We start from the raw sequence: 17,906 nt of genomic DNA on the forward strand, positions 1-17,906 counted from the left end.
ATTTATATGTAAACCTCCTTAATCCATAGTTTACTACCCCTCACCCTGCCCCTCCCCCTCCCCACGTCACCGCCCTGCAGTTACTCCTACTACCGACCGCGGCTGCAGGTGCCCACTACGGCCAGTCGGGCCCTGACTGCTGGTTTGTCAGTTCTCGACTTAATCCTAAATATTAGAACTTAACCGGGCAGGAAACCTTGCATACCTGAAAATGAAATTGTTGCCTCTGAATGAATGCTTAAAAATTCACTATATTTTCCTTAATTACTGAAGAATTTGTAAGCTTCCTCCCCACAAGCTTCTGTATTATGGGTCAAAAGTAACCTACACCTTAGTTTGAAAAGTAAGCCTGATTTATATAAAAGTCGCCAATCTCTTGATTCTAGGCATGAGCCTGTACATTGCTCGAGATGTATTACTTTACATGACTCTCAGAGGTTCAAGTCATATGTGTGCAGTACTTTGGAAGTTCTGTCCAGAAATGTATGTGAGTCACATACATTATTAGCACACATCTATTATCCTAACTCGAAATGCGTAGAGAGTGAGCACTGTAAAAAAAATCTGTACGTTTAGGGTTGGGAAGTATGTTTTAAGGTATCCAAATCAAATATGAATTGTTTGTTCGGCTCAGTTTTCCACAGCATATAACATGAGGCAAAACTTCATTAAAGGAGATGGACAACATTAGTTAACAACATTAAGTCCAATAGCACTAAAAGTATACTGTTATTGGTATATAATTAGGGCTCCCTGTTTTCCGTTTTTACTGATTTTTACAGATAAATACAGACAGAAAACATTTTTGGGGTGCCTGTATTAATTTTCAAATGTGGATAAAAACGGAAATTGGGTTTTGCGAGTAATTCTAAATTCTGTGACCCGTGACTGCCAAGCCAATAGCTGTGTGGGTTGATAGGAAAAGGGGTTAAAAAAGAAAGGCATTTTAGTAAGGAGGCTTTAACAGCAGTAGATGTACACAAGGCTGATACTGAAATTTGCATGTTTTCATATAAGTGCATTGATTTAACTTCAGTGGGTGTTCACAGCACTGAAACCTAGCAGGCATTCAAGCACAAGTGCATATCTATTGGTTAAATAAAAGTGGAAATTTACTAATTTCAGCTTCATTTTTTAACAAAGACCAAAATAAATATGGATAAATACAGATAAAATTAGCAAAAAATAAATATGGATAAATACAGACTGAAATGTCAAAAAAATAAATGCCATAAAATCGGGAGCCCTATATATAATGTATAATTACTGTACCAATAAAACGATTTTCCGTAATATGTGTAATCGCTGCAATTAACTGCATAGGCACTAGTTTTTCTTCCATCTGCAGTAAGACCGTATTGTTTCTTTTTTTGCCTTCAACTAAAGTTATCTCATAGTAATCTTCTTATGTGAACATTCTTGAAACAAATAGTGCAGGTCTCATATTCTATTGTGAAAATCAGCAGTCTCCATGACCTAATGGTTTTCAAGTATCAGTTTTGTAATTTTCATGGTTTGTTTCTTTATCACAGTGGCCCAGTGAAGGACATACAAATAACACATTTCTGTCGAAACTGGCTGGAAACCCGATCTAGAAGAGCTCTTCTAGTAACTCCATCTACCACCAGCAGTAAGCTGACTTACCAGTTACTAACAGCCGCGGTCGGTAGTAGGAGTTCCTGCAGGGCGGTGACGTCGGGAGGGGGAGGGGCAGGGTGGGGGGTAGTAAACTATGGATTACGGAGGTTTACAGGTAAGTAAACATATAAATTAATAAAAGAATTTTGTTGCGTGCACTGCATCCCCAAATGCGATGCTGTGCACGCAACGAAATTCGTTTTATTAATTTATATGTTTACTTACCTGTAAACCTCCGTAATCCATAGTTTACTACCCCCCACCCTGCCCCTCCCCCTCCCGACATCACCGCCCTGCAGGAACTCCTACTACCGACCGCGGCTGGTTACCAAGGGGCATATTATCAAGCCAGGCGATAAAATTATCTCCACTTTAGTGGCAGAAAACTGCCGCTAAAACGGCGATAATGGGCTTGATAATATGCTCTATAGAATTCCAATTGAAGCCCATGTTAAATGTGAAGGGCGTCTAACATAGGTTTCAATTGGAATTCCATAGAGCATATTATTAAGCCCATTTTCGCCGTTTTAGTGGCAGTTTTCTGCCACTAAAGCAGCGATAATTTTATCACCTGGCTTGATAATATGCCACTAAGTAAATAAGGGGCATATTATCAAGGTCCGGCGTTAAAATTATCGCCGCTTTATCGGCAGAAAACTGCCGCTAAAGCGGCGATAATGGGCTTGATAATATGCCCTTGAGAATTCCCATAGAAGCCCAGGTTCACACCAGAACATGGGCTTCTATTGGAATTCACAAGGGCATATTATCAATCCCATTATCGCCGCTTTAGCGGCAGTTTTATGCCGATAAAGCGGCGATAATTTTAACGCCGGACCTTGATAATATGCCCCCATAACCTCTGTAAAGTGATGCTCCCAGAATTGAGGGAATAACTAGTGAGTTATTGGTAGCAGAAAAGCTGCTCAAAGCATATTAAACTCAAACAGGTCCAAATACATTACCTTTAGCTTTTTAAACAGGAAACGTTTGTAAAGTTCTTAAGTTAGGTTTTCCGAGAATGTTCCATCTAGATAGCAGTAAGAAACTACTCTTTCGAAGGGACAATCACCCAGCCAGCAAGAGGCTCTTTTTCAGAGTTTTCCCAACCCTCATTATTCTCCTCTTGTTGACAAGAATCCCTGGGGCATTTTATCAAACCAGGCAATACAATTATTGCGCCTTTAGCGGCAGAAAACTGCCGCTAAAACGGCGATAATGGGCTTGATAATATGCTCTATGAAATTCCAATTGAAGCCCATGTTAGATGTCCTTCACATCTAACATGGGCTTCAGTTGGAATTCCATAGAGCATAATATCAAGCCCATTATCGCCGTTTTAGCGGCAGTTTTCTGCCGCTAAAGCGGCAATATTTTTATCGCCTGGCTTGATAATATGCCCCATATTTCTTTTTGAATAATTCCTGGATATTATATTAGAAGGTTCAAACGCATTTACACACAATTACAGACAGCCTCTTCACCCTCATACGACCAATTTTTATGGCCAGCAGATTTTGCAGAAGCAATGTGGTCATGTTTGAGCTCAAAAGCATGGGGTGGTGGGGCAGTATTCCGCCCCGCTGGAGCCTGTTGCCCACTTCCGCCTTGCCTGATAGCTATCCATTTGCTCTATTCTTAATACAGCATTGCAATTTTGAGTGAAGTTGTAAAATCAAGTGTAGCAGCCCACAAAGTATTCCTTGGTGTATGAGTTTCCCCCTTTGATCAGTCAAATGATGCTATGAAAACTGCAAAACAACAGTACATATGAAATTTTATCAAACCTTTTTTTTTTCTTCATTTTTCTTCACATCAAAAGCATGTTCCTGTCTTTCCTCACATACCATGTGAAAATGAACCTTATCGCACTTGTTGCAACTTTAACACCTGGATCATCGTGGTGCCATTACACAACTTGAGAACATCTGTGGAGAAACGGCTTTGTGAAACATCAGCTAATGTTGCATGTAGAGTTAAGCACTTCATCCGTGCCTAAAGTAAGATTCCCGCAAGGGCGGAAATCAAGATTTACGCACGGAAAAGGCTTTGAAATTCAAAGCCAAAGTCATTCATGGCTGCCTGTGACCAGAACGCCATGAAACACGATGCAAGTTTATAGAACGTAGGTATATTGCGAGCCACATATGCCCATACAGCTTATATGTTAGATACATGAGTTTGCATAGGACTGGAGGATGGAGGTATTTGTGAAGGAAGTTTGTTTATTGTTCATATTAGTTGTAACAGATGAGCAGCTTACACATGAGGACGGTTATGACACACGACACAATTATTGGGGTTTACATCATCTTACTTGATGCCTTGTCTGTTATATGTATGCATAGATGTTTATTCCCTCCAGATATTACACGCTGATATTTCTATTAGTCATTTACATTTTGAAATGCAATATAGCCTTGAGAATGTAATTTAAACAAACATGACGTACTTGTGTTCTGCAATCGATGTGAGGAAACTCAAAAACCAATAAAATTATGTTTAAAAAAAAAAGGAGTTCCCAGGTCATCCCCTGATCTCAGTGAGGATATTAGGGGTGGGCAGAGAATGCCCCCAAAAGTTACAAAAAAATCCTGCAAGCATAGCAAAACAAAAACAAGCATTGGCAAAGCCAATATATCAGCCTTGGCAGGCTAGTTCAGTGGGTGTTTTTGTTTATTATTTGATGTACGTCTCTGCTACAAAAATAAAAGGAACAAAACCTACACCACCGTCTAAAAATGGCTGCCATATGCTTGCAATAAAAACTTTGCAATTTAAAAATGGCTGCCTGTGACCAATGAAATGTACTGAGTTGTGCTGCGTTAGAAATGAAGATGTATAAAAGAAAATATTGCTCGCAGGCATTGTACTGTGAAAATAAAGCTAGCGTGGATTTTTCATGAATTGTGCGCATATACTTAAAGATAATAAATAGCATATCAGAAGAACAAAAATCAATGCCATTTTGTGAAACACGTACTCGTGGTTAAAAATCTATGGTCCAGCGCGCTTGTGTGGCATGTCTCCATTAACAATACCAAAGTTCGGTGATTCAAAGATGGCTTTGTCTATAGGCGTTCCCATTGGTAAATCTTAGGCCCACCACAGCCAGCAAGTCTCAAATGGAAGTTTACAGCCTTTTTCTATCTTTAAGAGCACGTGAAGGAGGAAAAGTACGTCAGATGAGTGAGAGCACCCATTACTGTGGCGCAGTCCTTCATCAGGATGACTTACAGACGTGGATGCTTACGCTGCCACACAGAGAGAATATGATTGACATAGTTGTTGTAATTGCAATGATGCTTTTTAACCTACCTTGAACTATCTGAAAAACAACATGGGTCAGCAGCATACGTAGCTGGCAATGGCACCTCACAAAAAAGCTTATGAAATCTAGATAAACTAAGGGTTTCTAAATGTTCAACCATGAAATTATTGATTGATTTTATAGATTTTTTGGGTGCCATTCACAAAAGTGTGTGTGGGTATGGGAATCTTTTACATATTCTTTCATGTCTTTGCAACTCAGACCCAAAAATGTCTGGCTCCCTATTAGCAGAAGTGCAAATAGGACTCAGTATTTTTTATTTGTACTAATTATAGATGAGTACTCCCTGAATGTTCCCATTTTATTTCCATCATTGACGTTTTTTGACAGCAATTCACAAAGGCATGAAAGAGTACCTTGGGAGTATTGTAATAAAGTTTATTGTAAAAGAGTCATTCAAATCATTACAGTCGAAATGATGTAAAAAAACTTATCTAAGTAAACGAACATATAAAATGACATGATTTTTTTATGAACAAGATGCAAGAAATGCTTTATACAATAATGCATGCAAGCAAATTAAATAAGAGAATGATACTTTAAAGTAAAATCATTCTACACTAAATACAGAGGTTAATACGGTTTAAAATGCGTCTTTCCTATTAAGAAAAGAACGTAAACGTTTTCTAAAAATAACTACAGGAGCACTTCCTCATTTACTCATAAATGCCTTTGTAATAGGCCCCAATACGTGAAAGAAAAAAAAGTACATTGACTGGAACTTGATTTATGGTTCAGTCCCTTTCTACTGTGAGTACCTGTTTAATCAATCAAATTTAGCTTTATTTGGTTTTCGAGAGAAAAAAACATAAAAGCAAAGCACCATAAAATAAAACATTAGTTAAAATCCAAACATTTATTAATACAGATAGAAATGTACATACAATACGAGAAGCATAAAAACCGATCAAGATGAGTAGACATAATTAATACAGTAAATACAGTACAATTAAAAAAGAGGATACCACCTCTGATCTCATGGGATACCAAGTCACAACTATTTCTCAGCCTTACAGCGACTTTCAGAAAACTAAATACATGAAAAATTATATCTCCCGGGAGCAACTATAGATGCATAAGGGCCGGTTGGACTTGAGAAACATTTGCCCTTTTACAAATATGGATAATATATGCCTTCAGCGACATTGCATACAAATTATAAAACATAGTAAAGTGCAGGGTATCCTGCAGAAACCTATTGTTGCAGCCGCAGGATGTAAGTTTGTGATCCCTAGTCCTACTGCTGGAATAGGCTAGCAAAAAGAGCAATAGGTCCAGACAAAACCTTGTTAGCAAAAAGCGATCATACCTACTTTTATCAAAAAGGAGGTATATCTCTATGGTTGGCACAGTTTTCAGTATGATATGTCGTCGGGCACAGGGCTTTGCTAGGGTAGACTCTCCTTTCGCCATGAACCTCTACCTAATGAACTATTCTTTCACCTATTCATGGTCAGCTTTACATATCCTATCTGGGGTACTAAATAAGTCTGCCCTGCCTAGACTCTGAAAGGAGTCCCTGATGTACTTAAGCCACGGAATATGAAGTGAGTAATCATATGTCCATCCACAGAGAAAGAGGGCAAAAGGCTGTGTCATCAGTTATGTAGCTCACACCTAGTTCTTCATGCACAGAGAATGTAGGGGTGCTTTGTGGGACGCAAGATGTCTCAAATTTTTTTTTCCCCTGACAGCAACTCAACAAGTTTAACATATTCCCAAAGTTCGCTCCAATAGACAATTTTTTTAATGCATTTGGCACAGTAAATCTGCAGTAGGGCCCCAGTGGGTCTACTACCCAGCCTTGAAGCAAAATTAAAAACAGCAACATTTGCCCAAATGAAATCCTCCTTCTTCCAAATAATAATGGGCTGCCAGCTCATTGCAGAATCAAACAGCAAGCCCAGGTATGAAAACACCCTAGTCTTTGGGAGAGCACCGTTCCCAAGATGAAACTTAGACGATTTTGTGGAGCGAGGACCGCAACCATCACAGTTAACTGATAGGTCCAGCTCCACTTGTGGACAGTCTGTTTTGTGACAGCCAGGGCTTGCTCCAGTTTATTAATGTACAAGTTAAACAGAAATGCGGCCAAAAAACAACCCTGTCTTACTCTTCTTTTAATATGGAAACAACATGTGCACTTTAGATCTTTAGAATAGCATACAGAGGCCTTGCTGTTCCTGTGAAGATCTCTTAAAACAAGACAATGTCCCGATCCACGCCTATGGACAGCATAATCTGCCAGAGTTTTGTTCGATTAACCCAATCGAACTCAGATGTGAGGTCTATGAATGCTGAGTGAATGGATCCAGGACGTGTAACAGTATATTTACTAAGGACCAAATACAGGTTCAAACACTGATCTACTGTTGACCTCTCTTAGTAAAAGCCGTACTGGACTTCGAATAATAAGTTATTTTCCTCCGCCCATACAGAAAATCTATCTAGGAGAATGCGCCAACAACCTTTACTGCTGAATCAAGCAAAAAAATTGATTGGCCTATAACAATGAGGGCTGTCCCCATCCCTTTTTTAAAAATGGTTACAATAATAGACTATGCCTTTGACTGTGGGGGGCCTGCTATCACTGGCGCATTAATAAGGGTGGTCAAATTTGGGGCCCAAACCACAACATCATTTATATAAAGATTGGGCACAATGCCATCGGGATCCTGGGGTGTTGGTCTTAGTTAGAGCCATAATACCCTTCTTGACTTTCTCAAGAGAGAATGTCAAAGTGGCTGTACCTTCCAGCTCGGTCTCGCTGTGTTCTGTAGGCACTGAGCTGGATATTTCCTCAAAATAAGCCTCCCAACAGCCTTCCACAATATGTGCCTCCAGGGATGCAGCCACTTCTGATACAAGAAAGGAACTATTAATAATGCCCCAGAATTTAGAACTACACTTCAGGGTACTTGCCTTAATCAGATCTGTCCAAGCCTCTTCCCTTAGGTTTTTAAGCCTAACCAGTTCCAGTTTATACAGTTTCCGACACTTCTTGACCAAGGCAGAATCCCTGGGATTCTTTAATGTCTTGGAGCATCCTGTGTCAAACAATCTAGGCAACATGTTAGATTTCCGGGCCGTGGATAATTCCAGTAAACTAGATACTACATTGGAAATCACAGAAAAGGCCCCCAAGATATCACAAGGGTTACTATTGTAAGATGTGCCAGTATCAAACTTTTTATCACAGTGGGAATACAAAGACTTATAGAAGTTATCAGGAGTTACCTGAGACCACTTAAACTTCCTGCCATTATTTATAGCCTATAGCAGAGACATACAGATAGTGACACACACTGGATTTTGTTCACTAGAGGGGTTCATCGGTATCATGATCTCAGATACACAAGGGAAGAAAGGTGCAGAGACAAAAATAAAACCTATGAAGGACTCGCTTCTCCTCCCTGTAAAGGTAGGGTTAATATCTTTTGTGTGTGGGCACATCTTATTCAGTGAGAAAACTAAGTTACATTAATTTAACAAGGCATTTAAACTTTTACCCTGCTGACAATGTTCCAGGTTCATACGGGCATAAGAAAGCAGCCTGAGACGTCAACGGCATTTCCCCTGGGGTCCCTAAACAATTGAACATTAAAAACACCGCAACCGAGAGGAGCCTAGCGCGCATCCAAGATGGCCGCGTGAGCACAGGGCTCCCCGGACCCTCTCTGCTCCTCGGAATTTATCCTGAGAATATCCTGACGTGGCTTATGGAATCTGGGAGATAAAGACCAGCTGAGCGTATATCTCTTTTCAAAACTCAAATCGGACCTGGGAATCCTGAGTTGTCGTCGTCGGAACTTTTGGGACCCACCCGACGGAGGTGACCGGGGTGAAGGTGACCCGAGGGACCGGGCTGCAATTGAACAACAGCGGCTTCAGCGCGGTGCCAGCTGCCGATCCACCACTTTCGGTTTCGGTTTTGCACTTCAGGAGACCGGCAGGGGGGTGCGTTCGGGGTGGAGAGGTGCTTCCTGGGCCTCTGCATGAGGTTTTCTTTCAGCTGCCACTAGAGCGCCTATCGCCTCGGACCCCCTATACCGACATTTTGTGGTCTTCTTGCTGGTGCCTTACACCTCTTGATTGGAGGTCCCCTCGGGTGACCGTGTTCACATGGGGGGCAAAGGGGGTCCCGAGGGCCGCAAGACCAAGGCTTCCCTCCGCGGGGGGGCAGTCCAGAGCAATAACATGGACCGCTACACCCAGGGCAGGGGGCCCTCTGGCGCTGCTGGCCTCCCCTCGGATACTGCGGAAGGAGGCGCGACCGCCACGACGGAACTATCCTTGCAGGACATTATGGGCGCCATTGATGGCATCAGGGAAACCATCGCGACGCAATATGAGGCCCTGGCCCGTAAGATTGACACTGTCGCGATCGATGTCACCCTGATCCGGGCCGACCTCTCCAAAACTAACGAGAAGGTCCAGGCTCTCGACGCACGGACCTCCACTCTCGGTGCGGATGTGTCGGATCTGCGGGCCGCGCTTGGAGACATCAGGGTGGTTAACGACCATATGGCCCGGCGGCTTGAGGACTTCGAGGGACGGGCCCGACGCAATAACATCCGCGTCATAGGTGTACCGGAGTCCTCTGACGGCCGCCCGGTTGACCTCGTGGTCGAGGAACTTATCCTGAAGCAGTTGTCCTCGGCTGGCCTAAGTAAGTTCTTTGCCGTGGAGCGGGCCCATCGAGTTCCGGGCGGTCGGCCACGGCCGGGGGCCCCCCCGAGGCCTATCGTGGCCAAACTGTTCTACTACAGGGACCACAACGCTATTCTGCAGGCCTCACGGACCCACGGCCCGGTTCGTCATGAGAACTCGACCATCAATTTTTACCCGGACTTCACGCAACTGGTCCAGAAACAACGGATGGGATTCCAAGGGGTGAAGCGTCGTCTCCGTGAGCTGGGCCTAAAGTATTCGATGCTCTACCCTGCAAAACTCCGAGTGGAACATGGGGATCGGACAGCCTTTTTTGACTCTCCTGTGGCTGCAAGTGACTGGCTGGACTCTCTGCCGGACGGAGGTGGCCGTCCCGGACCCTCTGCGGGCACCGCAGGTGATGGGTCCCCTTTAGAATGACTTTTGGTCCTTGATTTTGCCCTTTTTTTGCACTGTACAGTCGGGTCTTATTTCATTTGCATATTGTGTTTTACCAGGACCAGTGAGGGGGGCGGGCGGGGACGGGTCCCTTACCTCCTCTGGGTTCTTTTCGTAGAATGGGGTTAGTGGGGCGACAGGCACACTGCAAGTTGGGGGGGTTTTTTGGCCCGCAGGGGTGCAGGGTGGGGGGAGTTGGTCCTGGGGTGGGGTTGGGGGGGAGGAGGGTTTGTTTTGCTGTGTGTTTTTTGTTTACAGGGCGAGGTACTGATTTTTGTCCTCATTTGGGAACTGTGCTGCAGGCTGGGGGACCCTTGATCTATTGGGGGGGATGGGGGGGGACGGGTTGAGGCTTATGTCATGGAACGTCAATGGGTTGGGGGACCGTATCAAGCGGGGTGTAGTACTGCAATATTTGCGTCGTTTGACTCCTGATGTGGTGTTTCTCCAGGAGACGCATCTGGTGGGCAATGTTTGTCATGCAATGAACAGGGGAGGATACCGCCTCGTGGCCCATTCTGGTTTCACAACTGGCTCCAGGGGGGTGGGCATTCTGCTGCGAACCTCACTTCCGGTGGAGATCACTAAGATAGTCTCGGATGACAGAGGGCGCTATGTGTGTTTGATTGGGAGGTGGGAGGGGCAGCCCCTTGCCCTGGTTTCAGTTTACGTCCCCCCGGGCCTCCAGAACTCCACCTTCACCGACTTGGGTCGAATGCTGCTTGACCTTCCGGACAGCCTCCTGCTCATGGGCGGGGACTTTAATTCTGTGGTTTCGGGTGAACTGGATCGTCACCCACCAAGGACCCTCCCCGCTGCCCAGGCATGGCTGGGTGGGATGCTGGAGACCTTCGGCCTGGTGGATAGTTGGAGATTAATGCATCCGACCCAATGTCAATTCACCTTTCACTCGGGGGCGCATGGGAGTCTCTCTAGGTTAGACTACTTCCTTATGCCCGCGGCGCAGACTGGTCGGATTCGAGAGGTTAGGCACCTGGCGCGGGGTATCTCCGACCATTCTCCGCTGTGGCTTGTTTTTGACACCGGGCCGCGGTCTGCAGGGCGGATCGCTCCCATTAACCCATGGTACCTGCGAGACCCTACGACTCGTGACAGCCTGGTTAAGGCTATGGACCAATACTTCCTGGATAACGAGGGGTCGGTGTCTTCTGCAATGTCCCTGTGGGAAGCCTTTAAAACCGTGATCCGCGGACACGCCCTTTCCCAGATAGTGGTGGCTAAGAGGGTCAAGAGTGAGGCAGTGGTGAGGCTGGAGACTGACATCTTGGGGCTGGAGTCGGCCTTGGAGGCGAATGTTACTCCGGACGGGCTCCATGCCCTCAGCCTGAAACAGTGTGAATATAGGTCCCTGGTCACTGACGCGGCCAAAACTATGTATAGGGAGCAGCAGGGTCGACTGTACGATGCCGGGGACAAGGCGGGAAAGTTGATCGCGTGGCTGGACAGGAAGGAGAGAGTGAATCGTGTGGTCCCGGAGTTGCGTGCTGCGGATGGTGTGTGTGTGACGGAGCCTGACGAGATTGTGGAATGTTTTGCCGACCACCTCCGGGCTGTGTACTCCCCAGTGACTGACAGGGATGAGGACGACTCTCGCCTTCTACTGAGGGATATCGCCGTGCCCTGCCTGTCCGTTGAGGACCGTGAGCGGCTGGACGCCCCCTTGTCGGTGGATGAAATAGCGACCGTGATCCGCTCCCTTCGCTCGGGCAAGGCTATGGGTCCCAACGGTCTGCCCATTGAGCTATATAAATTGCGCCCTGACAAGCTTGCGCCCTTCCTCAGTCGCATGTTCCGTGAGTCTCTGGCGGCGGGTTCCCTCCCGGCCGATCAGCGTTTGGCCACGATAGTCGTTATCCCCAAGGAGGACAAGCCGCGAGATCGCTGTACTTCTTACCGGCCTATTTCACTGCTAAATGCGGAGCCTAAGATCCTGGCGAAAGTCCTTGCTAATCGTCTGTTGAGCGTAGTGTGCGATCTGATTCATCCGGACCAATGCGGATTCATCCCGCATCGTAACACCGCTCTTAACTTGCGGCGTCTTCATGGCGCCCTTGCCAGGGCGGAGCTCCTCTCCGAACCGGCCGTGCTGGTTTCTTTGGATGCCACGATGGCTTTTGACACCATCGAGTGGCCATTCCTCTGGGCTGTCTTGGCTAAATTTGGCTTTGGGGAAGGATTTATTGGCTGGGTGAAGCTTCTGTATACGGGACCCATGGCTCAGGTGGTGGTGAACGGGCGGGTCTCTCGGCCCTTTGCCCTCGGCAGGGGCACGAGGCAGGGATGCCCGTTGTCCCCTTTGCTCTTCGCTCTCGCCCTGGAGCCACTCGCGGCTTGGCTCCGCTGGGAGCCCTCGCTTCGAGGGATCCGGTGGGCCCCGGGCTTTGAAGATCGGGTTTCGCTGTATGCGGACGATATTCTCCTATATCTCACCTCACCGCGGCAGTCGCTCAACGTCCTCTTTGACGTTCTGACTTCCTTTGGGAGTAATTCGGGTCTCACGATCAATTGGTCTAAATCCTGCGTCTATCCGATCTCCGGTGGTCCTCCACTCCTACCGCCTCGGCTTCCGATCCAGGTATCACTGAGCGGCTTTAAGTACCTGGGGATATACGTTTCGCTGGACCCGGTGGCTCGCTATGAGCTGAATCTCCTGCGTCCGCTTCGGCGATTGCGAGAGGATACGGCCCGGTGGTGCAGGCTCCCCCTGTCCCCGCTGGGTCGGGCCGCGCTGTTCAAAATGATGTCCCTTCCCAGGTTCCTCTATGCACTCCAGAATTCCTTCGACGTCATCCCAGTGGCCTACTTTCGGGAGGTAGAGAGCCTGCAGAGGAGACTGGTGTGGGACGGGCGGGCGCGTATTGCTCTTGCTAAGCTTACTCTCCCCTGGTATGACGGGGGCATCGCGCTTCCCGACATTCGCAGGTATTATTGGGCCGCGCAGCTTTCGGCCATCAACCATGCCACGTATGCGCCTGGCCTGAACCCGGCGTATGAGATGGACAAGTTCCTGCTTCCCGGCGGGGACTATAACAGGGCGCTGTACTCCCGCTCGGCTGGCCGGACCCTTACGGGTCCTACTAAGATCGCTGTGCGGACCTGGAGGGCCGCCACTGCGGCCACGGGCTGGGGTGAGCGACTGACATGTGCTACTCCTTTGTTTGCCTCCGATCGCCTGGGGAGCCTCTGGACTACGAAGGGGTTTGACCAGTGGGACACGATTGGTATCAGCAAAGTGGGAGACCTGTGGCATAAGGGCGCGGTTAAGATTTTCGCGGCTCTTCAGGCCGAATATGAGCTTACGGACAGGGAGTTCTTCCGCTATGCCCAGGTTCGACACGCCCTGCTCTCGGTCTTTGGAGAGGGGACCACGATCCCGGTTTCCTCGCCCCTCGAGGACCGCATACTTGACGGACATGTCCCGGACAGCACTATTTCTTTAATTTATAAGAAACTGATTAATCATCGGGCTGACCTCTTGGTGCGCCTTCGGGAGGCTTGGACGGGGGATGGGGTGGAATTGGACGACGAGGACTGGCAGTCTGCACTGTCGTCCCCCAAAGAGGTCGCCATTCCAGCCCGTCTCCGGTTGGTACAGCTTAAGATTCTTCACCGGGTGTATGTGACGGGTCCTCGCTTGGTCTCGATGGGATATTCCGACGATGGGCTCTGTAAGCGGGGTTGTGGGCTCAGTGCCACCTTTCTCCATATCCTGTGGGAGTGCCGCGAGGTGGCGGACTACTGGCGCCGGGTACATACGGTTATGGGACAGGTCACTGGGGTTGTGCTGCTGCCGGAGGTGCGTCGCTGTGTCCTGAATGTGTGGGAGCCCAATGATTATAGCGCGGCTCAGACTCGGTGGGCGGCCCTGGGGAACATGATTGCCAAGAGAGATATAGCGCAGCTTTGGGGTGCCCAGCGGCCGCCCACCGTGTCAGTATGGAAGGAGAATATGGACTGGTGTATGTTCAGGGAGAAGACTGTGTATGTTGCCCGTGGTAAGCCGGGGGCATGGGGCAGAATCTGGGGGCAATGGAATGCTTATCGCGGGGGTATCTGTACGCCCCCCCTGGTGGACACCGATATCGCCATGTCCCCCTGACCCTTGACGGTTCCGGGCACCTTTTGGAATGACTACATATGGACGTTCAGTTCCCTTGGCCCCCCCCCCCCGTCCCCAGCCTCCCGGTACTCCTTCCTTTCGTGTGCTGCTTAATGGTCTGACCTGGAGTTCCCCGGAGGAAGCCTGACCTGCGCCGTTTGTCTTTATGCCTCGCCTTTTGTTTTTCTTTTAGTTTTCTGTGTTTGTTTGATCTAAGTCTCCTGTGCCTCTAGAACTATCCGGACTCACTACGGGGCCGACCCCCGGGAACCGACTGCAGCTTTGATAAATGTATATTTCATTCTGTACTTAGCGGCCGGCCCTGGTGGTTGTAGGCCCGTGCTTGTAATCGAATTATTGTTCAATAAAAACTTTAAAAAAAAAATAAAAAAACACCGCAACCATAATATTCACCAAGACATTTTGGAACCTTTCAAGTTTCTTAAAAGCAAACCCAGAATTTGAATGTTACAAACCTCTTGAGGATGGATTTAGCATTATAGAAGTTCAACAGTAACAACTTGCTTGGGCCAGCAGTAGAAAATAATAAAGTCTGCAAGATAGGATCTCCTGCAGATAGCACGTGGAACCTCCCTTTGATTGCCAGAGAAACAAAAATAATAAGCCCCTCCTTTGGTCTGCCAGCCCGTGATTCAGACGCTGAGGGGGAAAAGTTCTTATAGTCCTCTAGGAAATAACAATTCTCAATTGCCCAAGTCTCCTAAAGACAAATCACTGCAAACCCTCTAATGAAGATCAACCGCTTTTGGTCATTAAACTTGCCCGCAAGACCAGCGATGTTCCAGCTAATGAATTTGCACACCTTGTTGTTAGAGTCCAATGGGGCATTGAGGTGTAGAGTTTGTCACCAATCCCACTGATTGTTCCTCCCCAACCAGTCAATCACAGTCATCCAGACCCGGCAAGGAGGCAAATCTGTTTGAGCCGGGACATGACGTTTCATGATTTGCCACCGGTCGGGCTGTAAGATGCGGTCCTGTGATCTATAAAAGAAACCCAAGATGAGGGCCTGGATGGAAGTTACAAGGTCACTGGGGAGTGGGTGGGGGGGTGTCTGGGGGGGGGACTCGATATGTGAACTACTAAAATGTATAATTACACCGTCCTCTTCAAAGGTTTTCTCAGCTTTACCTAACCAATTTACTTAGTGTACCATGTTGATAAGTCCCCCAATGCTGATTTCAAGCCCAACCAATGCGTAACGTTGTTCTTCAATTGGTAGAAGCTCCCTGAAGTGTCTGCCGGGATTGGTGGCATGTTACCCAGAACAACATAAGGCATGGATTCATGGGGTAGGTTAAGAGTTACAGGTTTGGACATGGGGGGCGTCAACTCACACCCGCAGACGAGTCTCCACAGCTCCTGGATGTGGCGGCTTGTATTGGGTCTAGGTTCCGAACACTGCCCCCTCTGTCCTTTCCTTCCCCTGTTGATCTCAGGAGAGTAGTCTTAACCCCTACATCATCTGGTTCCATTTGGAAAGATCTACTTCAGTTGCTGCTGGGCGCTGGCATATAGGCTCCAATTTAGCATCCAAGGCTGCAATTATGGCATAACGGAAGGAGATCATTAAAGCTTTCATGTTAACTTTCTTCATCAAAGAGGGGTCATTACCCCTAGGGAACTGATTCGTGTTGACCCATGGGCGCCTAGCTTTAACGCTGACCTCCAATCTTTTTCTCTTTCCTACCAGTTTTGGGCCCTTTTCCAAATAATCTAATTCTTCCAGGGCGATAGGGCCTACCAAATTGCCAGGGTCACAGTGCCTTACAGATGGGGAAGCCTCTAAAACAACAGATACTGATGTTGGACCTCATGACCTCTATCCAATGGGGGCGACGTTATTATAGACCCATGAGCCTGGTCTAAGGGAGCAGGTGAGGACACACTAGGTAGTTCAGGAAGCAAGGTATCAGAAGGGGAAATAGATGGTCTGCGGGCAGCCAATTCAATCTTTTTGTCAATGATACCCACGGCTTGTTGCAAAAAGGCATCCATGGTAGTATCAATGTCAGTAGTGGCCTTAGAAGCACCCACAGGAGTCTTGCGTTCTCCCATGGCTGACCCCCTGACATGACCAACCAGAGTCCAGTTGGCCGGAATTTAGCCCATGAGCGTTGCTACTAATGCGCCTCCTGCTCCTTAGAGGACAAGATTGATTAAACAGCTTCTCGAATGCTCCCTTCTCACTCCTCACACAGGCAAAAGATTGTGAGGGACAAAGTACCAGAAACTCGTTATTAGAGGCAAACCATGCTTTATGCCAACTTGCAAGAAAGTAGACAAGCAAGCCCAAGCAGCAAGTACATTAGCAATACAAAGGAGTAAAATATAAGTCTTCTACCAGAGAGATCTCCTGCTGGCAGGCTGTAACAGGCTACTAAGGACGGAAGCACAAACTCTGTCGGCGCACCTCAAGCTGGCTCGAAGACACGTCCACTTATTGCTATCCACATGAGAGAGGAAGAATGGACCAGCTAATGCAAGAGACATGACACCACCCATACGCTGGCCAAGAGGGAGGGCCCAGTGCAGCCTCTTCCAGGCGCAGACGGGCCTGCCCTTGGCCCATTCTTCTCCCAGGCATGGCCTACACACGTCCCATGCTGCGGAGGGAGCCTTTCAGCACACAGCACGAGGGAAATGGTAATGTGCTTCTCTTCCTTCAAGTCAGCAGTATTATGTGACACAGAATCCCCAGCAAGACTCACAGTCCGCCAGACATCCTACACCACGGAGGGTGCTTTTCAGCGTGTGGCATGGTTGAACTTGTCATGGACCCCTCCTCCTTCTTGGCAGCAGAAGTATGGGACACAGAGTCCCCAGCAAGGCTCACAGTGCACCAGACGTCCCACTCTGCGGAGGGCGCTTTTTAGCGCATGGCTTGGTGGAACTGGTCACGGGCTCCTCCTCCTTCAAGGCAGCAGTATTATGGGACACAGAGTCCCCAGCAAGACTCATAGTCCGCAAGACGAACCTGTTGAAAAGAGTGCCTAGTTTGTTGTTCTTTTTTTAAATTAGACTTTTACTTCAAGACAAAATATAGCATATGTGTAAACCTACCAAAGGTTCCTGGGTCCACTTGCTCAAACTTGTTAGGTCTGGCAAAGCCAAAGACTATTAATAATACACAGCGAGGGGCTTTGGGTCAGCCCTTTCTGTTGTTGACTTGGGTGGCTCAACTCATTTTAGCCATTGTCTGAATAAAGTTTATTTCACATTTGGATCAGCCCGTAAGAGTACGGGACAGTTTTACATTTCCATTTTTGCCTATGTCTGGTAAAAAATTAGTCCATCTAACGGATCGCACATTTAACCCTAGCACCGTCTCCTCCACCTTCTCACAAAGGGCAAATGCCCATCCACCCTAGACAGATGCCCTAACTCCTCCAATAGCACAGTCTTTCTCCTACCAGGAACCAACATTGGCCTGTGAGAGGAATCTCCTTATGCAAGATGGCAGTGTCATGACTTCGACTGCGGCCATGTTACATGTATGGATTCCTGTTAAAGGTCAAGGGAGATCCATCACACTAGATCTGCCTGTGCTTCCTATTCTCTGACACTGTCAGCATTCCAAAATGCAGGCACATGCTCAGAGGAGAGAAAAACATAGTGAGGCAGTACGAGACACAACATTGAGTGCTAGCATACTTCCTTATCATGCTTGCTCATTGAGAAATGGCC

General features: G+C 47.3%; 1 protein-coding gene across 3 annotated transcripts in view; it reads left to right on the forward strand.

Moving 5' to 3' along the window:
• The window catches only part of PAX5 (paired box 5), a 521,765-nt gene that overhangs the window by 75,042 nt on the left and 428,817 nt on the right, over nt 1–17,906 (forward strand). The gene's annotated exons all lie outside the window — the stretch shown is intronic.

Source organism: Triturus cristatus, chromosome 2_2 (genome assembly GCF_964204655.1).
Source record: "Triturus cristatus chromosome 2_2, aTriCri1.1, whole genome shotgun sequence".
In the NCBI taxonomy this organism is placed as follows: domain Eukaryota; kingdom Metazoa; phylum Chordata; class Amphibia; order Caudata; family Salamandridae; genus Triturus; species Triturus cristatus.